At 28.1% G+C, this 27974-nt stretch overlaps 1 protein-coding gene across 8 annotated transcripts in view; it reads left to right on the top strand.

Annotated features, from left to right (window-relative positions):
- LOC111675331 (transient receptor potential cation channel trpm) overlaps window positions 1–27974 on the top strand; it is a 178842-nt gene that overhangs the window by 8467 nt on the left and 142401 nt on the right. For 6 of the 8 annotated variants that reach the window (XM_046955462.1, XM_046955463.1, XM_046955468.1 and 3 more), the window contains exon 2: window positions 12848–13172. The exons of 1 other annotated variant lie outside the window; for it this stretch is intronic. The gene's annotated coding sequence lies outside the window, so the exon portion shown is untranslated. Of the gene's footprint in view, window positions 1–12277; window positions 13173–27974 lie in introns of all 8 variants that reach the window. One more of the 8 variants, XM_046955458.1, reaches the window with a different exon arrangement.

Here is a 27974-nt window from a genome sequence, read left to right as displayed (position 1 = left end):
AAAAAATATTGTTTATCAAAATAATTCTATATCGACGAAAGCAGAAAAAATTGTTTATTTCGTCAATTCGTTAGAATAAAAATATTCATTTTGTATAAATAATATTAATCCATAGGGTATTTTTTCACATAAATACCTAAAAATTACACAGGCCAACGAAATGAAGGTTTAGAAAAACTTTTAAAAGATTTTTATTTTTATCTTAAAAATTTATTACAGAAATTTTATAAAAAGGGTTTAATCCACCAAAATCTTTAAACATAATTGACCAACTAAAATCAAATTTTGGATTCAAATAGCCTATGGTCTCCTAATTTAATTAAAAATCTATTTATAATTTTTAATTTTATAATGGATTCAAAGCTTACTCCAAGACAACTTAATTTGCACGGATATGCACGAGACTTTCGTCGATGTCAAATGCCGCATAAGGATCAGTTAGTTTATACGTTAAGTGATGAATCCGTTGATTTGTTATTGGCTTGCGGAAACCTAAGTATTTCTTATTTCTTAAAACATAATCTCATAATTGACCAATATATATTTTTTTTTAAAGATCATTTAATTGTGTCTCTTGCATAATGACAACTGACTAGTTTCGGGCATAATGACGTGTTTGCAGTGTTAAATATACAATTTTCAAATCATTCTTCTCTATAAATTTTACCATTTATTTCAACACTAGTAAAAACAGGTTTTGATTTTCCCACGAAAAAGCAATTTGCTCCCTTAGCCAGACACTTTTTTGTGGCCAAATGATACTTAATATTTTTTAATAATTTGTGGTTTTATGCTATCAAAAGTATAGAAACACTTAATTTTCATCATATCCGTGCAATTTATGTTTTCTCCGAATGAGTTCTGAACCCATTTTTTCAAAACCAAATTTACAATTATTGAAATAAAAAAAACCAAATTTTTTTTTTAATTGGACAATTTGTTTCGTAGATATCAACAATTAAAAATTTATCGATTTGATATATTTAGTCTATGTGTTCACATCCAGTTTTATGATAACATAATAAATCGGCTAGAAACAATATAATATTTAACTACAGTCTCAATAAAATTTTCTAATTTTGCATAGTTCGAGTTTCAGTTTATGGGTTGACAATACTCAAACTTCAGTTATATGTATGTTTCCTATTGTTAGGAAATTTGTATTTAATTGTAAAGAATTTAGGCTAATTTCCTAAAATATTACAAACATAATATTTTTACGTAATTTTTTCTACTTTATTCCTTTATTGTTGTACATAAATTTCATGGAGGTTTTCTAAAATTAATTGAGTGCGATTGGACCTGAAAGTGTACTTTGTTTACCACCCTGTAAAAATTTGTTTATAAAAATATTAAGTTTAGAGATAAAAAAATCATAAGAAATATGTTAAATTCAATTTTAATTGTGATGAGGATCTAGTCACTAGATTCTAGTGTATTATAAAAATTAAGAATTCACTTCCTTCACGATTCTTTCCATTTTACTTATTCCTTTTTGACGACAAAGTATACATTGAGGTACAATATGCAAATTAACCTTTAACCTATGGGAATTAAAGTGTTTCATTATTTTAAAGTCAATTTCAATATAAGTTTCATACTTATATTGAAATTGATACACACAAAATTTTACGTACATATATTTATCTATGTCCTTATTGAATTCAAGGATGATCTAACCATGAAAGCTCGAAAGAGTCCGAACGGAAAGAGGTAGAGAGTTAAAAATTTTCACAAATATTTTCTACAGGTAAGGTTTGTTTGGTACTGAAAAGTGGAAATATTGGACCATGTTTTCGCATGGTTCCCATACAAGTCGTCAGGCTTAAACAATTCGACAAAAATAAGTTTCATGTAAGAACATTTTTTTCCATCAAATTTTATGAGAATTGGTTCTACCCCTTCAAAAAAATTACTTTAATGACCATTACTGCCTTTAAGAGTATAGCGATAAAATTCGGCATAAGCAAGTTGTCGGAATCGGTTCTATCCCTTCAAAAAAATTACTTTAATGCCCATATGGCATTATATATATTGCTTTATCAAATTTTAAGAGAATCGGTCCACAATTGACTCTAGGCTCCCCTCATAACTTTAACACTCATTACTGACTTGGAAATACAAGTGTAGCGCAAAAATTCAACATAAGTTTCTTGACCGAAAGTGCTTAAAAGAGCAATCGTGCAAATTTCATTAAAATTGAATTTTTTGAGTTGGGTCACTTGACATGAAATTGTCCATCGGTATTTGACTTTTTCCCCAAATGTAAACTTATGATTTAATTAATGTAATATAATAAAATCGTTTTATTTATTAGTTTTACCTTTTTATACTCTACACCACTTTACTGGGGAGGGTATATTGGGTTTGTGCTGATCTTTGTAACGCACAATAATATTGGTCCTGTACCCACCTTAAAGTATACCAATCGGCTTAGAATCATTTTCTGAGTCGATTTAGCTATGTCCGTCCATCCATGTAAACCTTGTAATCAAACTACAGGCCGCAATTTTGAAGATAATTGAATGAAATTTGGTACATGATCTTCTATTGCCCCAGGGACGAACTCTATTGAAAATGGTTAAGATCGGTTCATTATTTCACCTAGCCCCCATACAACTCTACCCCCGAATAGGGCTTGTAAATATTGTAATCAAACTACAGGTCGCAATTTTGGAGATAATTCAATGAAATTTCGCACATGATCTTTTATGGTACTGTAGACGAAAATGGTTAACATCGGTCTATTATTTCACCTAGGCCTAATATAACTGAACCCGCCAAATAGGGCTTTTAAGTTCATAATTATATTTAATATACTCGTATCTCCACAAAACTAAAATGCTTTATTATGAAAACTAAATCACATTTTATTTGTAACAGGTGTAGGGTATTATATGGTCGGCCTCGCCCGACTATAACTTCTTACTTGTTGTAATATGTAAAACATCTTTTTAAGAGTAATAAATGTGACCAATTTTTTTATCGTATGTACGTACCTATTTCACCATAAAAGATTTTGTGTTTTCTTAAAGATAAGAAAATATTTTAAAATAGAAAAAAGTGTAACTGGGATTTTAACATTAATTTGTCAATATAATCTCTTTAAGAATTATGTATCTCGATGTGAAAACACAGAAAATGGAAACTGAATAAAATGTTGAAATAAGTATATTTTTGTAATATAATTTTTGTTGAATAAGGAAAGTCGATGTGAAAACACAGAAAATGGAAACTGAATAAAATGTTGAAATATATTTTTGTAATATAATTTTTGTTGAATATGAAAGTTAGGAAACACTAAAGTTTAGAGAAGGAATTATGTTACTTTGGGGATTTTAGAGAACTGAACTTTGCCTTGAACTTCTAAAAATTGCCTTATAGTCAGTTAACTACAAAATTTAAATGGCAAATTAAAAGATTACACATGGCTTCAAATTGAAATATTAAATACGTTGTTTCCATTTCAATTTTGCACCAGTAGGCGCTAAGCGAGATATCGTAGACAATGGAAACTTTCGGAAAAATATGTAAATATTTATGGACCAAATAGTGATTCTAAATTTTAATTACTTCTAGTAACAGAATTTTTCATGACCTCCAGCATTGACCTCCAATAACTCACTAAGTGCACACGGGTTACTGAATTTATACTACTTTTTTAGAACTAAAATACGAAGGCATTGTTTCAACTTTTATTTAGCTATCTAAAATTAGCAGTTTACTTAAATTTTAATAACATTTCTTTGGGTTTAAGTACAATCATACGTCAATTTATTAGGAAAAAACTCCAGAAGTAGTATATATTCCTCATTTTAACGTTTAATATGTAATGTTGCGAAGATGGTGTCAATCTGATTAAAAATGGATTTATGATCCATTTTGTTTCGCAAATCGCCTAAATGCATGTACATTCTTTCAACTGTGTAGTTGAGTAGTTTTGGAGGTTCCAGCCAATAAATTTATGAAATGGAAATAATTTTTTGTTAAAATTGTACATTATATTTTCGCCTTTATTTTGTTAATAAATTTCTTTCATTTGTTGTAAATCTATTTCCGTGCATTGTTTATTTTAAGTAAAAGCAACAAAACTTGTAAATTTAAAAATGTTTTGTTTTTCTGATACCACGTAAAAAACAATTTGTGTATTTTTTTGTTTTAGCTTTTTTTTTCACAGACAACTCGTGCATCTTTGAAATATGGAATTAATTTGTGTTTTATTTCATTAAGTTAAAACTGTATAAAGTGTGATGATGTTTTTCCACATACAGACACAAAGCAAAATGCTAAATTTTTTCAACTAGTTGGTCTGGGGCTTCCCTTCATCCGCCATCACGTCTAAAGGTACATTGAATGTCTCACATGTTTTGATAGTTTGTTTCTATATTTGATCTAAATAGATATAGATCGTCATCTGATTGATTTGTATGCTTGTAGTCTTATCGTCAAGAAATGTAAAAATACACTTCTGACATACATTCTCATCATTTATAAGTATCCGGTCAATTTATCAATTTTGGCTACAAATTTTAACAAGTAATTTACATAGTGAGAATTTCAAGTGAACCTGAATTTTTAAATGTTCTACATACTTTGCTGTTACGTAGAAAGATTTTCGAATATTAATTTTTTTAAGAATAAATTTGACATAGAAATGAAATATATTATCAAAAATCTGTAAGAGAATTATTAGATTTATTTACTTCTTTGACATATCATAATATTTTCATATATTGGGACGATTTACATATACTTGCTCGGCAGTATATTATTGACAAAATATAAATATATAAATATCTAACATATGTATTGGAATCTATACTGATCAAGACTTGCATAAGAATACCGGGCGTCTCTTAATTAGATGACAAAATATTGTTTGTGCAAAGAACCGAAGAAATAACCGACAACTATATTACTGAGATGGGACGAGGATGGTTACTTTGGACAAAGACCAATTTTGTGGTGTCCCACTATCGGTCATTAAACTTTAATTAAATTTTACCACATTTATTCAAAATTCAATTTTTTCAATTTATATAAATTATTTTTTCAAATATTATTTTGCATTATACTTAAATATTTCGTACAATTTCGTTTATATTACGAAAGAATTTCTTGGTGCGAAACAACAAAAGATTCGTACAATATACGACATTTTTCGTATATATTATGATAACCTTTAGAATAAATCTAATAAATAAGCAAATTGTTATAACAAATAAGGAAGGGATCGATTCACATAGAACATTCTTTCCAATTGAAAGAGCTAGGTGCATAATTGACCTAAGTTCTCATTAAAGTCCATATTGTAGAAATCAGCCTGATTTTATCGACAATATACATATGATAATAAAATCATTATTGCAAATCCGGCATGGGGGGTAATGATTACAGAAAGTATTCACAAAGTAATATTTAATTGCACAATAACCAATTGTAATTGAAGTTTTTTCAATTTCAATTACCTACTTGTAATGTGTTATTGACCAATATCCAATTAAAAATACTTTTAATTCAAATTTGGTCAGTTGCGATTAAAAGTAATTGTTATTGATAAAGCTTTAATTATATTACTTAAAATGCAATTGTAATTGGAAATGCAATGGTTGAGGGTTGTCATATATTCCAATAATTGTCGGAATTTAATTTGAACGCTTCAAATATCATGATCAGATTCAATAAAATCTAGTATTATAAGTTTTGTGTTCAATCTATAATATGATTCATAATCGAGAAAAATACCGAAAACATAAGATATCGTGATTATGAAGAACCATAAATAGGGCCACCTTCCAAAATTCATGTTAATTTTACAGATTACTTATGATTTAATGGTGGATACATATAACACTCTTATTTGTTTTAATTTTTTTAAGTAAGCAAAAAATATTTTCTAAATTATACATATTTTTTACTTAAAATTTTTAGGATTCCTTGCAAAAGGAAAATGTTGCGAACAATTGGTAGAAGTTTTAATAAATTTATCCCAGGAATTCACAAATACAATCATTTGTATCCCTACGTTTACACGAAAAAAAAATACAATTTGTCACAATGTAATTGTACTTTATTGTTTTCATTGTCTTTTTCTTATGTTCAAATCTTGTTTACATCCATCCCACACCAACCCATCACATCTCATCTACTTATTACACTTGTTGATTTACTTTTTCTTACGAATACTTGCTATTATTTTTATACTTTTTATAGAATTTGTTTCAATTTATTTATTCAAATTCTTTTTCTAATTTATTCCATTTAACATTCAAACATTGAACAAGGGAGGTGAAGATCAGACGGTGTGGACAGACACAAAATGGATACAAAAAAATGCATAAATATTGTTTATTTCAAACTTGTTTTCACTTTCTTCAAATTGACTTCAGAAAGTTGACTCAATTACAACAAGTAATTAATTGAATTTAGTTTCATATTTTATTCAATTTTTGTTGCTTAAAGTGTTGTGGTTTAAAAAAGAATGTGTAAATTTCAATAAAAACAATCAATAATAATAATATGCAAAACAATTTGTTATTATTTTTACAATATACATACATAAGTACTACACTTGGAAAAAATAACACTTTAGTGTTAAGAAGGTTGAATGAACATTACAATTTTTAATAGTATTAAAGCAACTAAGTAAATGCGTCGATGAACAAATTTTAATCTAATATATACTGAGCACAAAAAACATGATCAAATTGTTTCGGAAATAGTATCTTAAATCTAGAGTATTTAAAAATTAGATGTTGATCTAGTTGTAATATATACTAGCTAATACCCGGTGTGCTTTGCTAACCCAATCGAAATTATTTACATAATAATAAAAAATGTATTTATTAAGTTATCAAATTATGCAATTTTTCTTAAATTTCATTTATTCATTTCATTCATTTAAATTCCAAAATAATACATTAATGAGCTATTGATTTCTTACTTCCTAAAATTTAACATATATTTTTATTCTTAAAAAATGTTACATATGAGAAATTATTGCAAGTTCGCCAACTTCTATCAATCATCAATTTCGTTCCCACGACAATTTGATATTCGCTCCGGAATGACGCGAGTCATACTAGGCCAAAGATTGTCAACCCAGCGACAGTTGTATCAACCGAAAGTTTTTTCCCCAGGAAAGAACTATCGGCCACATTCGAGCTGTTACAACAACAATCGTCAATTTCTATCTATCTATGAAAATTTTGAATTATCTAACAGTGTTCAAGATATACGAAATTTTGTATTTAATTCATATATGTGGAACCAAGCCCCCATTGAAAGTCCGCCCGTTTTTCTCTAAATGTTCACATGAATGTCAAAGTTCTTCATGTAAAATATGAAGATTCTAGCTCTAATAGTTTCTTAGATATACGAATTCTATTTAATTCATATGGGGACTTCAAGCTCCTCCAAAATATTCAGAAGAATAATAAAATTATTTCTGCAAAACTTGAAGAATCTGGTTTTATAAGTTTTCCATTTAAACGAAATTTTGTATTTAATTCATATAGGAGGTACCAAGTACCTCATTGGAAGTCCGCTCGTTATACTCCTAATGTTCAGATGAATGTTAAAGTTGTTAAATTAAAATTTAAAGATTCCAGCCCTAATAGTTCCTCAGATATATGTTTTTTTTATTCATATGGGGGCTTTAAGACCCCCCCAGATGAAAGTCCGCTCTTTTTCTTTAAAACTGTTCAGATGAATATTAAAGTTTTTCGTTCAAAATTTTAAGATTCTAACTGTAATAGTTTCCAAGACAAATGATTTTTTGTATTTAATTTATATGGGAGGCGCCACCCCCTCTAATGCAAGTCCGTCCACTCTTTATCCTAAATAGTCATATTGACACTAAAGCGGATTCGACGAATTTTTTTCTTAAGTTGGGCTCCTCGCCCACTTAAATTTCAAAATAAAAAGTAGCTTATACATAAGTACAAAGAAACACACATTAATTCTAATATATTAAATAAAAATATATAAATATATTCCAAAATAACCAAACATATTTTAACATATTTTAATATATATAATCATTGTTCAAAAGACAGACAAAAAATTAACAATCATTACCATAATTTCATTACAATTTTATTAATTAATCAAGTAATTAAGCCACAGTGGTTATTGAATTATTTTTATCACTTTGCAATAATTAAATCATATTTAATCTATTTGTTATTGATTTGTTAATCTTTACTTAATTATGTAAATATTTGATAAATAATTAAACACTTTTATTAGAATATTTGTTTCAAAATTCTTTTGGAAAAATATTGCACTTTATTTGTGTTTTAAGCTATTAAAGAGATCATAAATTTGAATAAATAAATACAAACAGTTGTACTTCTGTTTAATATCATAACTATCAAAAATTCTTTAAGATATTGAAATTCATGAATAGTGAATTTTAATTTTTAAACAAATGACTAATTAATTAAATTAATTAGAAACAAAAAAAAGGTTTTAGCAAGATTTTGTATAAAATCATTTGAACCCATTCAAATCAATAATACATACACACCATTAATTCTTACAAAAATATACAATCAAGTTCTATAAGAGTTTATGAGTACATTCACACAGATTTTCGGAAAAGCTTTTGCTTTTCCAGCCATTTGGCAATTTATTGTATTTTTTTTTTTGTTTTTCATCAATTTTTATTGCACACGTTTTTCTTGTTCTTTTCTAATGATGCATGGTTGATTTGTAAAATGATTTAAATCTTATTTGAGATTTAACGATTTTCTTGTCAATATGAAAATTGTGTTCTGCCTACATATGGTTATTGTAAGTAATTTACGTCTAGAAAATATGATTACTTATACGTACCGTAGGAAATGTATGACGAAGAAGTACTTAACTCAGATTGCTTTTTTGCTTCACGTACATACAGTTCAAAAAATATGCCACAAAGACATGTTAATTTAGGTGTAATTTGTGCAATTGTGGTCTCCCAATCTACAGGAAATAACAAAAGTAACACGAAAATCGCACTTTTACAGATAAATCTTGAAGTTAAACAAACACAAATGAAATTTAAATACACAAAAATCCAAAGAATAGAAAGAGTGTTATTTTCGATAATGTCGGGAGTTTATTCCTTTTTGTATGCTTACGTATAAGAAAAGGAACATATCGGTAATTTATTATTTAGAATAGGACTGTATATAAAAACATGTGTCATACAAATCATTTTTGTCGAATTTTATAAGATGATTTTCGAAGGGTCTATATTCGACGAATTTTTTGTGCATCTATATCTAACAGGTATCTTGTTATTTGTATCCCGATGTGATGGATATAAAAACATATTAAAGATATGAGGGAGTTCATGTAAGGTTACAGTGGGTCAAAGTTAGTTAGTTAATTTAAAAGAAGAATTATTTAACATCAAATAGGAAAAAATTCAACTAGGTCTATATCGGGCCTATAGTGCGCTCCTCTAACCCGTCACATATCCGGTCTATTGGGGTTGTCAATTATTCGTGTTTAAAATTATTCATAAGAACTTAAAATATTTTTTTTATTCGAGTTGTCGACTAAATTTTAAAAATTATTCGATTATTTGAACGAATAAAAAATAAAAATTTTTTATTAGAATAATTTAATAAAATTTAAATAAAAATTGCCAAACACTTCAAAAATCATACTTCATATTATTAGCTACTTAATATGTTTTTATACTCACCATCATTTTTATAAATTCCAAAAAAAAAAAAAAATAGTAAAAGATTTGTTCCAATTATAACAGATCTTTGGATTTAGTATTTGTTTTAAAAATATTAATGTAATTCTTTGTTCAATATTAGTCTACCAGACTAGAGCACTAACCACTAAAAATTTTCAATTTTTTTCTCAAAAGAAAGCTTAAACAATTTCCTTGCGACCTGTAGTTTACAAGCCTTATTGGGTATGGTTCAGTTGTATGGGGGCTAGGTGAAATAATGGACCGATCTTAACCATTTTCAATAGGCTTCGTCCCTGGGATAATAGAAGATCATGTACCAAATTTCATTGAATTATCTTCAAAATTGCAACCTGTAGTTTGATTACAAAGTTTAAAAGCTCTATTCGGGGGTTCAGTTGTATGGCGCTAGGTGAAATAATGGACCTATGTTAACCATTTTCAATAGGATTCGCCAACAATATCATAAAAGAACATGTGCCAAATTTCATTGACTTATCTCCTTTAGTTTTATTACAAAGTTTTCAAGTCCTAAAGGGGTTTCAGTTGTATGGGGGGTATAAATCGACTCAGAAAATGATTCTGAGCCGATTGGTATACTTAAAGGTGGGTATATGACTAATACTATTGTGTGTTACAAACATCAGCACAAACCCAATTTACCCTCTCCACAAAAGTGGTGTAGGGTACAATTAGGCTAGGATAAAGTTTTCAGGATAGGTTAACGTTTACACACGCAGAGAAAAAACATAGTTCGACATGGTTACTATAACTAAACTATGTTCACTGTAACAATATATTGTTATCAAAAACATATAATTGTTATTTTAATTCTATTTAAACAATATTGTTCTTACTGTAATCATTTTCATGTTCATGTCAATTATAAATTTGAGTATGATTCACTGAAAAATAATTATTTTTTCAATAACTATGTAATGTTAACGATTAAAACATTCTTATGTTACTAACAAATATTTCAACTTACTGATAACCATTATATGTTATGTTGTTATAAATAACCATTATGTGTTTTGTTGTTCTATGTCTGTTGCTACAACAACAAAACAACTTTAGCCACATATTATTTTGTGTGTGTGTTGTTTAAAGCGAAAATAAAATGAGTTGAAATAATTCTCATTTGGTTTATAACATTATATGTATAAGTATTTCACTTTGTATAGAATAATGTAGTTATGTTTTTTGAAATCAAACTGTAATTGTACTGATTCAGTAATCAAAATAAATTTGATTTCGAATGCATATTTTTAACGATATTTTGATCATATTGGATCATAATATAGTCATGTATAACAAACAATATTATGGTAAATAAAAAATATTATGATAAAATGTTTTAGCTGATTTTAACCATAATATGATATTTTAAATTTGTTACAATAACCATAATATATTTAGACCACAATCATAATTTTAACCATAATATGTTGCTCTTAGAACATGGTTACCACAACCATGTTTTTCTCTGCATGCAGGTGCCGCAAAGGCTCTGAAATTTACAAGGGGAAAATATCGTTTTTTGCTCAAATTTGATCATGTATTAAAAAATTTTATAAAGGAATCGTAATGTAAACAGAATAAGCATTTCCGAAAAAAATAAAAAACACAATTTGAAAATTTTAAATGTTATTGTAAATTACCTAGGCTATTAACGTGTCTCACAGCACATGAATTCGAAATGTGACAAAAAATTGAAATTGGTAATTTGAAACGGCTGTTGAACAAATTTAACTTTTTGTCATTTTTGACACCTTAATGGCCTGGGGAATTTGCAATAACTTTTAACATTTTCAAGCAATTTTTGTGTTTTAAATCTAATGGCCTGGGGAATTTGAAATAACTTTTAACATTTTCAAGCTATTTTTGTGTATCCGAAATGCTTATTCTTTGTTCATTATGATTCCTTTTACTTTATAACTAAAGTTGAACATTTTTTTAAAAACAGTTGTATATTTAATACACAAAATTTAAAACCATCAACCTTATGATTTTTGAAGTTAAAACTTCAAAAATAGTGCTTTAGTGATCGAGAAACCATTACTCGTACTCTATGGTCTATGAACGAAATGAAATTGGTATATAAGAACCATTGTATTTTTGTATCAACGTGTTTTTATTTTTAATTATATAAACCAACCAAATATTAAAAAAGTCAAAACCCAGAGACCAAAGTATACTTTTTCTATATTTTACAATAAACGAAAAAATTTTGCTAAATTTGATATAATATAACAATCATTTGAAAGTCAAATTTGTCACCCTTTAACTAAAAGTTTAATCATTGTTAAATCTTCTTCTTTCGAATCTATATTCAGCGTTTTTCAGTTTTTTAGAAAACTTTACATTCTTGGCCTGTATTATTATTATTAATTATGATACATTGGTAAACATGCAAACATATATTCAAAAAACTAGTTAGCAGTTCCTTTTGTTCTCTTCGTACCATCTGGTAACACTGGCAAATATTCAATATAAAATATAAAACATCTATTGATTGTTTTTCAAAGTAATTTTGAAATAAAATGTACAAATGCTCTTTATTTATTTATTTTCTCTATTTAGTTTTTAATCGAAATTAAACATCTACAAAACAACAATACAATAAAAATAATAAATAAATACATTATAAGTAATTGAATTGAATTCGAATCAAAGAACAGTCAGTGTTTCTGTGAGTGAGTAAAAATTCAAAAAAATACTCTTTTGTATCTGCAAAAAATATTCAAATTCAAACAAGAAATACAATTTGAGAAAAAAAAAAAGATTCAAAAAGATGATATAAAACATAAACAAATAAATAAATGAAATTAAATTTTAAAAGTAAATTAAATAAATTTTACATTTACTACCACTGTATTGTTATTGCCACAATTAATGCCAGCCAACAAAACAGTCAGCAAAAGTGTTTATTTGTTTTTCCTACACATGATTGAGATAAAGATGCTAGTGATGCTACCATACAGATGCTGCCACAAATAATTGCTGATGCTGTTATGCTACTAATACGACTACTGTTAACCAAATAACCAAATCGCTATTACTACTGCTTCTGCTGTTGTTAATAATAAATGTTTTTGTACGATAAAAATAAAAATAAAACTGAACAGAATTAAATCAATCATCACTTTTTAGCTTTATAACCCATTGTTAATGACAACATTATCAAAATACACTCAACACTCTATAGTCAATGAGCGAGAGTTCTATTACTATTGGTGAGTTTGGCAATAAAATAAACAGACTTGTCGTCATTATCTAGACAAAAATATCGTTTATACAACAAACAACAAAATTTTTAAATATCCCATCGTTATTGCCGCTGTTCCTGCCATTTATTGCCACTGCATTCAAATATTGCTGTGAATTGCTTTTAATATTTATTCATCACAATAAAACAACAATAATAACAACAAATTCATCGTTAAGAACAACAACAACAATAATAATTGTTTGTTTGGTAAGTAAATATTTGAAATATAATAGAATAACTAGAATAGTTGCTAGCAATTTAATTCTCCACTGACGAATGAACAAACGGCTTTTCATTATCAAAAACTACACACATAAATAGATCTATGTACATGTGTATGTTTGTGTGTACATATGAATGTATGGTGAATGGGATCGAAATTATTATAATTAAACATTTCAATTTCTATTCAATCGAAATTTTTTTCCATTTCATTTCATATTAATAAAGAAGAATCATAAAAACCAATGAAAAACAGACTATAAATGAAACATTACGTTTAAAATTTTGTTTTTGCTTTAATTGCTGCTTAAATAATAAAAATTGTTTTGTTCATTGAAAATAATTTAAAAAACATTAACATCAAATATTTTCTTTACACTTGATCTTTTTTGATTTTTTTCCTTATTATTTTCCGCAATAAAAGCGTATTTTAAATTGTTTTATTTGAAAGCAAAAGTTTTTTTTTTAAATTTTAAGTGTGTTTACCTCTTATGTTTTCACACAAAATCAAACAAATTCTTCTTTGGAACACTGTTTCCATTGACTCATAAAAAATAGAGTCAAAGGATCTGCGATAACATAATGGTTCACGTTTGGCAAACTAGTATAAAAAGTTAAACACCGATATTCAAAAATTTTACTGTTATACACCATAAACATTCAAGGATTCTAAAATATCCATTCCATTTCGCTATAGTCCATAGTTTAATTTTTCCCAACCACCTTGTTTAGTTGCTTCCAATATGTGATAATATTTTCTATGAATTTGAATTTGTAACCTTAAAACAAAAAATCAGATTTGGAAATAAAAGCTTGCAAAATTATGATTTTCAAAGTTTAATCGAGCTTTTTCACATCTTATCTCTCATGTTAAATATTTTTGTAAACATCTAAATTTGGATATCAAGTATTTCGGTTTAAGGGAATTCTCTAAATTAATATCCTTATATTACACAACAAAAGGATGTCTGAAACTATAAATTTATCATTCTACCAGAATGAAATGAAAATAATACAAAATATTTCCCAACTCTTCTTGTTTTTTTTTGGCATCAAATTCAACATTGCTTGACCAGTAAATATTTTTTTTAAATGTACTTTTTAAAACTTTGAGGTCCCTTTACAAGGAAATAGGAGCCCGAAATAAAAAAACTGTGAACTTAGTTTTGCTTTAATTAGCCTCTAGTTTCAGACTTTTATTATTTATGAAAAATACCTTAAATTGCGAAATTTTTAATATCATATTTTAACTCTTATAAGTAATATGATATCCAAACATTGGATATATATCATTTTTAATTGCTATAGTTATAATAATCTGCAATTAATATATAAAACGGAAACAGTGTTTAACCTTTAATATGCACATAAATTAGGACTGCAAAATGTCATGTTTTAAATTTAACATCAGTTTTCTTTTTTGTTTAACTTTTAACATAAATAATGGTAATACACCTTTCTTCCTACGTCATTGCAAGTAGTATTTAACCTTCTTAATGTTGGTTTTAGTCCTTTGAGTTTATAATCGATAAATTATTATTTTAAAATCTTTTGTAGATGTGAGAATGTGTTTCAAAATAATCCCGTAGAGAATAAATAGGATTTTTTTAATTAAATTTTCACTGAATTAGAAAAAAACAAACTGTATTGTGAGAAGTTGAAAATTTAAATCATAGAGGAAATCAAAATGTTATAATTATTTAAAACTTTAAAAGTATCCTAGCATTAGCTGTTGAAATACAAGTTTCTATGACAAACTTTAGTTTTCAAATTCCCTATTGGTTTTAAAAGAGTTTTTTTCTTCAAAATTAAATAATTCCAAATATACAGGTAGCTGTCCAAATATTTTCTTTTTCAAGTAAAATATGTTTTTTTGTTGTTGTTTTATAGTTTCTTTTCAAAATTTGTTGGTTTACCTACATACATTTGCACATTCATACAAACACCACAATATGGTTGCGGTGTTTGTGTGGAGAAAGGAGGGGAAGATAGGAGATGTTTTATATATTTCTAACTATAGAAGCATGTCTTATGTAATTAACATTAATAACACTTGTCTTAAGATTGTGCTAAAGTTTAATGTTTTGTATGTATTTACTGGCCTTAAACCTCAAATGAATTTTGTGGGAAGATTTTGTCATTAACAATAATTTACTACTTACCATACAATACAGAAAAAACATTAATACACTTGTGGCCATTATATTATGGACATTTTATGAAAAACATTAATCAGTTATTTATATATTTAACCCATATTCTATATAAATGGGTTACAAAACTTTACTGATTCAACGCTGAATATCCTTTCTTTTAACAAAATGATCAAAACTGTAGCGGCATATAACATAAAAGAAAAAGTCTTTTTGTAATAGATTTATTAATGGGTCATTTGGCAACGTTTTCTCAATGTCAGAGAAAGTGTTCCTGAGTCTTACTATTCTTTCCGAGTGCTATACATTTGTTTACCTGAAAACCTGTATGTGTACTTAGTATATATATTTACGGTTATACTAATTTCGTTGACTAAGTGGTTCCTGTATTCCCCTTAAGAACCTGCCGGTACCAGAAATGTAATAATTTTTACTTGTGACCTAGAATTATGTGTAGTAGTTTGTGTATTTGTAAGACTAGGCAGTTTATAGGTCACTAGGAGAGTGTAAATATTCCTTTGTGCAAGGGTTAGTTCTAGGGATCACCCTTTGGCTGTGCATTCATAGTAGAAGTTTCCAGATTCAGTTTCCGTATTATTCTCGTGGATGTATCGATGCCATATATCTCGGCCTTAAAGACTGCTAGTCTATATAACAATCATCCCTGTTCATGTCCGTTTCCTGTCACAGATAAGCATGCCTATCTTTTTGTAGGATTATTCCGTAACCAATACGATCATGACATGTTTGTTAATGATTAAATTTTGTTTCGAATAGAAGTGAGTCTTGTTATCAAACAAAATACTTGATACCATCTTATCGTGGAGGTAGATTTTTAGATTTTATACACTTAGACCGTTTTTAAGGACCCATGAAATCTGAACGCTAAGAGCTAATTCAATGATGTTCATAAAGGTCAGATCAGATTATAAACGCTTAGTTAGAATTTGGCGATGAAATCTCACCCTATGGGGCACAAAGAAATTAATTTTTATACATAGTAATATTGCATATCTAGCAGCTTTCCATCTTTTCATAGAATGTGGTTGATACAGTCACGAAGTGTCCGGTGAACCTGAAACTCATTTTAGCAGTTTGTTCTCAAAAGCACAGGTGTTAAACATTTTTCTTTTATTTAATGAAACACCCTAATATTTTTTAAGTATGGCAAACATCAAAACATGATTATTTTACTTTCAGTTTCTTTTGTTTGTTTGTCTGTTAGTTCTTTATTTTATTTAAAAACTTTTATAAAAACTTAAGGATAAATTATGACAACTTTATTAAATGTTTAGTAATCCCTGGAGTTTGTAACCCAGACATCATCATGCAAAACACATAGGCATTTGATGTATATTTATGTGAGTATGTTAAACTGTGTATGTGTGTGTATTTGGCAAATATGGCGCATACTCATTTTAAAGGGTTTTACAATAACTGCGGAACAGTTTGTGTCGGAAATGTTTAACAAATACTTTATGTATTATTGTATTTTATCAATCGTGTTAAGTTTCACATACACATGTATGTACATTTGAGAATCTTGTACAAAAATTAAAAATTTTATTACTAAAACAAATATGTAAAAAAATTCATTCACATTTTGTGCACTTTAGAATCAAAATTTTTACCGAAAAATGATCTTTGCCCATAGTTGCTATTATTTAACATTTGTCCCCTCTTAATGGAAAACCCTTTACTTGAAAATCCTTAAAGTCATCGTAACACGTCTTAATTGATCTCAATTCGTAACATTAAATGTCACTGTTTGTTGCCTGTGTTGTGAAAGTTTGTGGTCATTATGGTTTCTTAGTTTGGATAAGAGTGTGGATTTAGGTTGGAGTGTACATGCGTGTGTTTAATTCTATTGAGTATTTTATGGTTTAATTTGTTCTATATGTCAGTTAAAGTTTGTTGAAATGTTATAATATACTTATTTATATGTAGATTTGTTGCTGTTCGACATGATATTTCTGTCAAATTATAAAATATGCCATTTTATGGTCTGACGAAATAGCGCTTATTTAGGATATACCACCAGCATCAATCCTAAAATTGTGTTCTTAACTTGAACATTTGTCCAGATAAACGACATTTGTTTATTTAATTGTATATAAACATTATAGTGTTAATTGTTTTCTAGCAATTTGTTAGAGTAATTATTGAAATAGTTTTAGAATTTAATTTGCACAATGCTATTTGTCATATTAAAAGGGTTTATACAATACTAGCTATACCCAGTGTGCTTCGCTACCCTCATCGTAATGGAATAAAATAAATATCATTATTGTAAATGTATATATATATCTGCAATATCAAAAATTCCCCTTTTAGAGAACTCTTTAAGTTTGATTGATTCTAGCCCCAATATTACAGAAAATTAGAAAAAACAGTTGAAGAACGAAAAAGTACCAGACAGTGCCTTTTTATACATTTTCATTAAATCAGAATGACGCATGTTTAATTTTCAACCAGAAACCAAAAAAATCGCATAAAGATTTTTATACAATCAGGAAGCTACATGTCCAATTTAATATTTTTAGGTTCAATATTATAGAAAATTCGAAAAGTATTAGTAAAAGAACAAAAAAGTACCAGAGTATGCTTTTTCAATTTTCGTGTTTAATTTTATGTTTATATATTCAATATTTTAGAAAGCTCTAAAAGTACCAGTACCAGTGAAGTACGAAAAAGTACCAAAGGACCTATTTTATTTAATTTCATGTTCCTAAGTTCAATATTATAGAAAATTCAAAAAGTACCAGAAAATATTCCAGTTTAAATTTTCATTTACTCAAGTCCCTGATTGCTTTTAAAGATTCTAATTAACTCCGGGCTCCACATGCTTAATTTCATGTTTCTAGGATCAATATTATAAAAAACACAAAAAATACCTTTTGAAGAACGAAAAAGTACCCTTTATAGTTTCTCACTTAATCCAGGCTCTAAACGCTTAATTTCATGTTTCTAGGTTCAATATTATAGAAAATTCAAAATGTACCTTTTAAAGAACGGAAAAGTACCAAAAAGTCCCCTTATATAGGTCCTCACTTAATCCGGGCTCTACATGCTCAATTTCACGTTTCTAGGTTAAATACTATACAAAAATCCAAAAAGTATCTTTTGAAGAACGAAAAGGTTTCAAAAAGTCCCCTTTTATATGTTCTCACTTAATCCATACTCTACATACTTAATTTCATGTTTCTAGGTTCAATATTATAAAAAATTCAAAAAGTACCTTTTGAAGAACGAAAAAATACCAAAAAGTCCCCTTTTATAGATTCTCATAAAAAGTACCTTTTGTAGAACGAAACAGTACCAAAAAAGTCCTTTTATATATTCTCATTTACTCCGGGCTCTACATGCTTAATTTCATATTTCTAGGTTCAATATTATACAAAAGTCCAAAAAGTACCTTTTGAAGAACGAAAAAGTACCAAAAGTCCCCTTTTATAGGTTCTCACTTAATCTATCCTCTATATACTTAATTTCATGTTTCTAGGTTCAATATTATAGGAAATTCAAAAAGTACCTTTTGAAGAACGAAAAAATACCAAAAAGTCCCCTTTTATAGATTCTCATAAAAAGTACCTTTTGTAGAACGAAACAGTACCAAAAATTCTTCTTTTATATATTCTCATTTACTCCGGGCTCTACATGCTTAATTTCATGTTTCTAGGTTCAATATTATACAAAAATCCAAAAAGTACCTTTTGAAGAACGAAAATGTACCAAAAAGTCCCCTTTTATAGATTCTCATTTACTCCGGGCTCTACATACTTAATTTCATGTTTCTAGGTTCAATATTATAGGAAATTCAAAAAGTACCTTTTGAAGAACGAAAAAGTACCAAAAAGTCCCCTTTTATAGATTCTCATTTTCTCCGGGCTCTACATGCTTAATTTCATGTTTCTAGGTTAAATTTTATAGAAAACTCAAAAAGTACCTTTTGTAGAACGAAACAGTACCAAAAAGTCTCCTTTTATATATTCTCATTTACTCCGGGCTCTACATGCTTAATTTCATATTTCAAGGTTCAATATTATACAAAAATCCAAAAAGTACCTTTTGAAGAACGAAAAAGTACCAAAAGTCCCCTTTTATAGGTTCTCACTTAATCCATCCTCTACATACTTAATTTCATGTTTCTAGGTTCAATATTGTAGGAAATTCAAAAAGTACCTTTTGAAGAACGAAAAAGTACCAAAAAGTCCCCTTTATAGATTCTCATTTACTCCGGGGTCTACATGCTTAATTTCATTTTTCTAGGTTAAATTTTATAGAAAACTCAAAAAGTACCTTTTGTAGAACGAAAAAGTACCAAAAAGTCCGCTTTTACAGATTCTCATTTTCTACGTGCTCTACATGCTTAATTTCATGTTTCTAGGATCAATATTATAAAAAACACAAAAAGTACCTTTAGAAGACCGAAAAAATACCAAAAAGTGCCCTTTTATAGTTTCTCACTTAATCTAGGCTCTAAACGCTTAATTTCATGTTTCTAGGTTCAATATTATAGAAAATTCAAAATGTACCTTTTAAAGAATGGAAAAGTACCAAAAAGTCCCCTTTTATAGGTCCTCACTTAATCCGGGCTCTACATGCTTAATTTCACGTTTCTAGGTTCAATATTATACAAAAATCCAAAAAGTACCTTTTGAAGAAAGAAAAGGTTTCAAAAAGTCCCCTTTTATATGTTCGCACTTAATCCAGGCTCTACATACTTAATTTCATGTTTCTAGGTTCAATATTATAAAAAACTCCAAAAAGTACCATTTGAGGAAAAAGTACCTTTTGATGAACGAAAAGTCCCCTTTTATAGATTCTCATTTACTCCGGGCTCTACATGCTTAGTTTCATGTTTCTAGGTTAAATTTTATAGAAAACGCAAAAAGTATCTTTTGTAGAACGAAACAGTACCAAAAAGTCTCCTTTTATAGATTCTCATTTACTCTGGGCTCTACATGCTTAATTTCATGTTTCTAGGTTCAATATTATACAAAAATCCAAAAAAGTACCTTTTGAAGAACGAAAAAGTACCAAAAGTCCCTTTTATAGGTTCTCACTTAATCCATCCTCTACATACTTAATTCCATGTTTCTAGGTTCAATATTATAGGAAATTCAAAAAGTACCTTTTGAAGAACGAAAAAGTACCAAAAAGTCCCCTTTTATAGATTCTCATTTACTCCGGGCTCTACATACTTAATTTCATGTTTCTAGGTTCAATATTATAGGAAATTCAAAAAAGTACCTTTTGAAGAACGAAAAAGTACCAAAAAGCCCCTTTTATAGATTCTCATTTACTCCGGGCCTCTACATGCTTAATTTCATGTTTCTAGGTTCAATATTATACAAAAATCCAAAAAGTACCATTTGAAGAACGAAAAAGTACCAAAAGTCCCTTTTATAGGTTCTCACTTAATCCATCCTCTACATACTTAATTTCATGTTTCTAGGTTCAATATTATAGGAAATTCAAAAAGTACCTTTTGAAGAACGGAAAAGTACCAAAAAGTCCCCTTTTATAGATTCTCATTTACTCCGGGCTCTACATACTTAATTTCATGTTTCTAGCTTCAATATTATAGGAAATTCAAAAAGTACCTTTTGAAGAACGAAAAAGTACCAAAAAGTCCCCTTTTATAGATTCTCATTTACTCCGGGCTCTACATGCTTAATTTCATGTTTCTAGGTTCAATATTATACAAAACTCCAAAAAGTACCATTTGAGGAACGAAAAAGTACCAAAAGTCCCCTTTTATAGTTTCTCGCTTAATCCATCCTCTACATACTTAATTTCATGTTTCTAGGTTCAATATTATAGGAAATTCAAAAAGTACCTTTTGAAGAACGAAAAAATACCAAAAAGTCCCCTTTTATAGATTCTCATAAAAAGTACCTTTTGTAGAACGAAACAGTACCAAAAATTCTTCTTTTATATATTCTCATTTACTCCGGGCTCTACATGCTTAATTTCATGTTTCTAGGTTCAATATTATACAAAAATCCAAAAAGTACCTTTTGAAGAACGAAAATGTACCAAAAAGTCCCCTTTTATAGATTCTCATTTACTCCGGGCTCTACATGCTTAATTTCATTAACGAAATAAAAATTCTATTCCAAAATGTTGCAACATCGTAGTGGGAGCCCGTTATTACGTATTTATATGTATAAGTTAAAACCAAAATCAATGTTTTATGAAAAAAGTACCAAAAATAGGTACAATTTTCACCCCTTAAACATCCGAATAACCAAAAAGTACTAAATTTATATTTTTATTTTTTCGTCAAGTTATGAAGGAGTCAAAAATATTGTTTGAATGTTCACTGGTTTTAAAGATACATGGGGTGCAAAAAAAGTACCAAAATACAGTTTTTACCCGTTTATTCCCTAAAGGGGCCGAAATTGAAAAAAGTACCAGACACCTGTCCGCTTATTTTTTAAATGAACGACGATAAGCTTTAAACTATTTTTGTATCTTTTCTAGTTTAGGAGATATGAGGTTACCGATTTTACCCGTTTTTACCCTTTTTTACCCCCTAAACATTCGAATTTCCAAAAATCCCGTCTTAGTGGATCTATTTGGTGGGAGACCAACCCCCTGTCCAAATTTCAGCTCTTTAGCTTTAACCGTTTAGGCTGTGCGATGATGAATCAGTCAATCAGTCAGTCAGTCAGTCAGTCAGTCAGTAACGTTAGAATTTTATATATATAGATTGTAATAAGAGTGGTATGAAGCTCACAATCCTATTCGGCTAATAAATAGCATCATAAAAAGCATCGGCTACAAGCCTCGATTTGTTAAACTAAAATGAGGCAACTTTATGCTATCCGCTCTTGTCAATCGACAATATCTTCTGGAAACATAAAACTATGTTTAAACTCAACAATAATTGTTTTCTCAAATATCCTTGAAAACACCATCATCTTCATGTTATTTTATTCTACTAAATTGATTTAAATGTGTCAAACACTAGATCTAACGCAAGAACGCTGTCTATTAGACATCATAAATATTTCAAAACCCTAGTTTTTTTCTAGTTTAGGTAAAAAATGAAACTTAAGATATTCTGTATTATTTATTCATTACTGTTCGATAAGTAAAACTAACTTACAGTCAAAGATCCATAAATAAATGTTTTCACAATTTGTTGATGCTTTTTTAACATTGAAAATTTCCCAGTTGTAATCCCCTTTACACTAAAGGGTTATTTTTAATACAATCTCTTAAAAGGATTATGAAATAATTGTGTCAAAGAATCTTCATTCATTGTACTAAATAAAAGCATTTATTTATGATAAACTTAAATATTTACATTATTTTATTAACCATTTCACAATCGAATTATTTTAGATTCTTATTTGTGTTTGTCTTTACATTTACGAATATTGTAGACACTCTTCATTAAATTACATATATTTTTCTCGATTAAGTCCCTTGGTATTACATTTTTCTTTTTTATTTATAGTTACTTTGATAAACAAAACTCTTCTAATGAGATAATAAAAAAGTTTTGAAATGATAAGAAAAGTAAAGAGATAATTGTGTCTGTATTATGAAAGATATAAAATTTGTGTGCACAAATTCTTGATCCTAATGTATGTAAAAATTATTTAATATAACTTTAGAAAGTAACTTGCAAAACTATTTTTAATTTATATATTTCGAAATTAATTTATATCTCTAAATTTTAAAACAGCTATGTGAATTCTTAAACATCATTAAACTATTTATTTTAATTCAGGGATTCAAGGTTCAAACTAACATACCTCCTATTTAAATCCAATTAAATATTTTTTACTCTTAAACATTAGATGCATACATATTTCCAAAAAAGTACATAAAATAAGTCTATAGACTGTTATAAGAAACTCATTTTACTTTCAATTTTTACAAAACCTTGAAGTTCTTTTGAAACGAAAAAAACACCAACGAACGCATCATCTACAAATCAACTGACAAATGAACAAATAATAAAAAAAATACGCATGTACATTAGAGGTGCTTAAAATATGAATATCGATTTTGTTTTGATGGATCGCATTTTTGTCTAAAAATAACTGGTGTAAAACTTTAGCCTAATCGGATAACTTTAACCCGTGCCGGAAATCGACAGAAAAGTGTAAAATTGGGTAAATAACTCGAATATGTTTAGCTTACGTTTTGTTCAATTTATTTTATATTTTCTTTGGAATTTCAACATTTTGGCGAAATAAGGTCAATTGTTGACCGGAAAGATTCTATTATTTAGGAAATTCTACATAATCGGTTTTGTCACGGGTTCCCGTTTTCGATTAGCCTAACATTAAACGATTTTTTGGACACAGACAATTCACAGTCTATTGATTAAGAATTTTAAATTCTTTTATTTTTTCTTACTAAAACAAGATTCTTTTCAAATGATCTTATTTTGTTGGGCCCCCTTTTATAAATACATAATATGTATGTAAGTATGTACATTAGGGTCATAAATTTTATACAATTTTTGGAAATTTAAAATCGTCCCTATCACATAGAGTAAAAAAAATATACGTCAAAAGGTATATTACTTTTTCCCGAGCGTTAAAAAATTTCCGCGGCAAATGCCTTAAAGTTTTCAATATTTACTCTAAACAAAAAATGTTTTCGTTACCAGAACACTACTGGCTACTACGTAGTGATAGAGCCTAATTTTGGTTATGACCCTAATGTACATATATGTATAATTTTCCGTAATGTCAATTGCAAAAAAGGAAAAATAAAAAAAGCTCAAAAGAAAAGTTCATCACAAAACTTGTAATTGTAGACTACATAGTATTTAGTATAAAAGCATGTTAGAGAAAAAGTTTTTAATCTTTGTTTGAATCTAAACTATACTACACTACATGAATAAACGTTAACGCATTTGTGTGATTATAAATACATACATATATAAACCTTTATGGAATTATTAGAAAATATACATAAGTTCAAAATCCCTGACTTTTAATTTTCAATGCCATTTTTGATGTAATAATATAATAATATCTCTAATTGTATACAAACATATGTATTTTTTGCCATTTAGTTCTGTATGTGTTTTGAGCTATTTTATGTGTTCTTTTTATAAGAAATCAACTATATTCCCGATAATTGGGATCATACAGGAATAACTTCGCAGTATTTTTATTTAAGAACTTTTTTGAATATTTTGTGGACTTTATATATTCTATTTGTTGAGTGTTTGGTATTTTCGTTACACAGTAGCACTGATTTTGACTGTCTCTATTAATAACCAATTTACACAAAATACTTAATAAAACGATTCTAACTTAATGTCTTATGTAGTTTTCAAACGTTTAGAAGGGAAAATGCACTAGAAGTTGAGCATATGTATGTAATTACATGAAATTTATAATGTTCCCTTAAAATACAAGCGAAAATATAATTTCTTACCAATTCTAATTATAATTAATACCATTTCTAATGAATATGAATAAGAACAAATTGATTATGTCTTCAAGAAGTAGATTGAAATATATGTACATATGAGTTTTACTCTTTACTCGTTTTGTCTAAATTGATAAAATTTCTGCAGGAATTTTTGACATTTCTTTCGTTTGTCTACATAAATAAGTTAACATATACAAATATATGTATTTACGCATATACACAGATGTTATTATCTTTTGATATGGGTTTAACAGCACTTGGAACCAACCGCACTCAACCGCACACATCAGTGAATTCTTAATCAGATTTCATCATTAAGAAAACGAAATGAATGCGCACTCTTATTTGTAATCGTACACTCGTGGATTAAATATTTACTTACACTCGAATGAAAGTTTTAGATAAAATCTATACAAATTTGAAAAAAGAGAAAAAAAACACCAATCTTATTATTTCAGAAATGGCAAATGAAATTTTTTTATTTTTTTATAATGAAAGCAAGAATTGTATATGTCCCTTCCGTAATTTAGTAAAAATTAGAACGAAGTAGGTCTGTGTTAAAGTACAATTTTGTACAAAATGGATCACTGACTTACCATTGTACTCTTGAAGATCTAATTGCAACAAAAAAGTAAAAGTTTTTTGAATCGATTAAGCTAAGTCCGTCCGTCTGGCTAGCTGTCCATGCAAACCTTGAGCGCAAGATACAGGTCCCAATTTTCAAGATAATTGGATGAAATTTGGCACACACTCTTTTTTGCACGAAGCCTATGGATAAAATCGCCTAGCCCCGATACAACCGTTCTACCCGAATAGGGCCTTTGGGCTCATAATTAAGTTAAATGTTCTATTATGTCAACAAAAGTTATCAAAACTTAGTTTTATAGTACATTTAATGACACTACCGATTTTCATATGACCCTGGACCCAATACAAACTCCCTTCAAAATTCACCTATGACACTTTTAAATTCTACATAAATGACTTTGAAGTAGATGTGAATTCCTCCACTAACATATATAAGGATAGGCCCATATTTTCCCTACTCTCCTTTGAGAAATTTAAGTTTTTTTTTATCATTAAATTGCTTAAATATTTTGGAATTATGGTAATATTCAACATAAAAGTTTCTTTATAAAAAAAATTAAAAAGTAAAAAATTTAAAAATATACTCATGGTGTAGGGTATTATATTGTCGGCCATGCCCGACTATACTTTCCTACTTGTTTTTTACATACTGACTGGTTTAGGGTATCATATGGTCTGGTTTCTCGGTCATTCTGTAGCAGCCATAATCGTATTACAGCATGGTATATAATTCGCCAGGATCGGCAGACATATACTATATTTTGCACTTGTATAAGTAAAAGAGCGAAAAAACGTATTATACATCTCTACATTAATATACTTTGATTCATTTGACATTTGAAAAAGTCTAAAATCAGCTTTTGTTTGATTTTGAAATTGTTTGGTGAGAAGAGGTATATAAAATACAGCTAAAAATCATTGAAATCGTTTTGTGCGAAAGAGAGGGAAATAGTTTTTTGCTCGTGGCGCCTCTGTAAACCCTGTTCAAATGAGACTGAATTCTGTTTTCTATGCGTGTGAGTAGTCTTTGTAAATTTAGTAACGTCCAAAATACACTGTTTATAGGAGTTGCCGATCGCGGTTCTAGTGTTGTGGATAAACTTTATTGTATTGTTATTATGTTCTGTAAACAATGAACCGACACCTTTACTGGTTGTTAGTCTCAACAACGGTTGATGTTCTCTATGGCTATGTCAAATAAGAAGTGTGCTGGGTGGAATGGTGATGGAGTAAGAACAAAGTCCTTGACTTTTTTGATTGATTCTTGTTTTGTCCCAATAAATATGTCTCTAATGTCGACTAATCAGAGGCCAACCCAAAGGACAAAAATTGTTAGAGATTATAGCTCAAGACTTGAGAAAAGCTCCTCATGTGGATGTAAATTACCATTGTGAAATAAGGCCGTCACGGTAGGTGTTCAAGTAAAGCAATAAGCTGACATAATAATAGTTTGAATAAAAGTTTCTATTGAAATATTAAAAACGCAAAGAAAAATAATGGTTGAATACAAAGAATAAATAAGAAGTGAAACGCTGTCAGAAAGTACCTAAGTCTACTGTCAGTCGGTACCTAACTCTAAGAATGTATTAGTAGAATTCTGAAGCCAACATAGTTGCAAAAAATCGGATTTAAAAATTTAAAAAAAATTATTTCATTTGAATTTATATTTTAAAAGATTTCTTTAAATATTTTGCAACATAATTTATCTATAAACATTATATATGAACGTATCTTTGCTTTTTAATCTGCAATATTGAAATAATAATTAAGTTAGTTGAAATATTTTTTTCTTGTACCATACGAAAATTTACAACATTGTTCTTTTTTTGTTTTAATTTCAACAACAAAAATTAAATGTCAAAAAAATAAAAAATATTTTTTTCGTTTGTAAAAAATTGAATCTTTTCGGGCTATTAAATATATTTAAAGTGTGCAAAAAAATAATAAAATATAACGTTAAGTGATGAAAAATATTTTCAAGTTCTATAAGCCACGAATTTACGCGACAAAGTTTTGAAGTTTGGAGAGAGAGTAAGTTTCTTACATATGTGTTGGAGTTACACAGAACTCGTCTGTGAGAAGAGCGTAACGTTGTTGTTGTAAAAAAATGACAGCGTTTCACTTCTTAGTGTTCAGTGGTTGAATATTTTACTACTACTATATTATTTTTTATTTATAATTTTAACATTTTCCCAGTTTAATGAAAGATTTAATGTCAAAATATAATAAAAAATATATAGTTTATTTTTAATCCTTTTGACGGGTTCATGAATATGCATTTTTCCATGTTACTCTTAGAACATGGTCACCACAAATATATTTTTTCTTCGTGTAGTCGAGTTGAATATGTTTGTTTTATTTTAATTATAAATATATGTACCATGATTAACTTGCCTAATTTTGATGAAGTGACGACCCCAGAAATTTTAAACCGATTTTCAGTTTATCGTATAAATCATTATATTTCCGGTATATAATATTTGAGTGTATAGATGAATAAGCAAAACTAAAATGAATTTGAATTTTTTCACATATTATTTTATTTTTGTCATATGTGGAATATTTTCACACAAAAAAGAGCAACCTTTGGGTAACAAAAACAGAAATGTAAAATCCCAAAAGAAAAACTCAT

This window comes from Lucilia cuprina, chromosome 6, assembly GCF_022045245.1.
Source record: "Lucilia cuprina isolate Lc7/37 chromosome 6, ASM2204524v1, whole genome shotgun sequence".
Classification (NCBI taxonomy): domain Eukaryota; kingdom Metazoa; phylum Arthropoda; class Insecta; order Diptera; family Calliphoridae; genus Lucilia; species Lucilia cuprina.
This window is presented reverse-complemented; position numbering and strand designations above follow the sequence as displayed.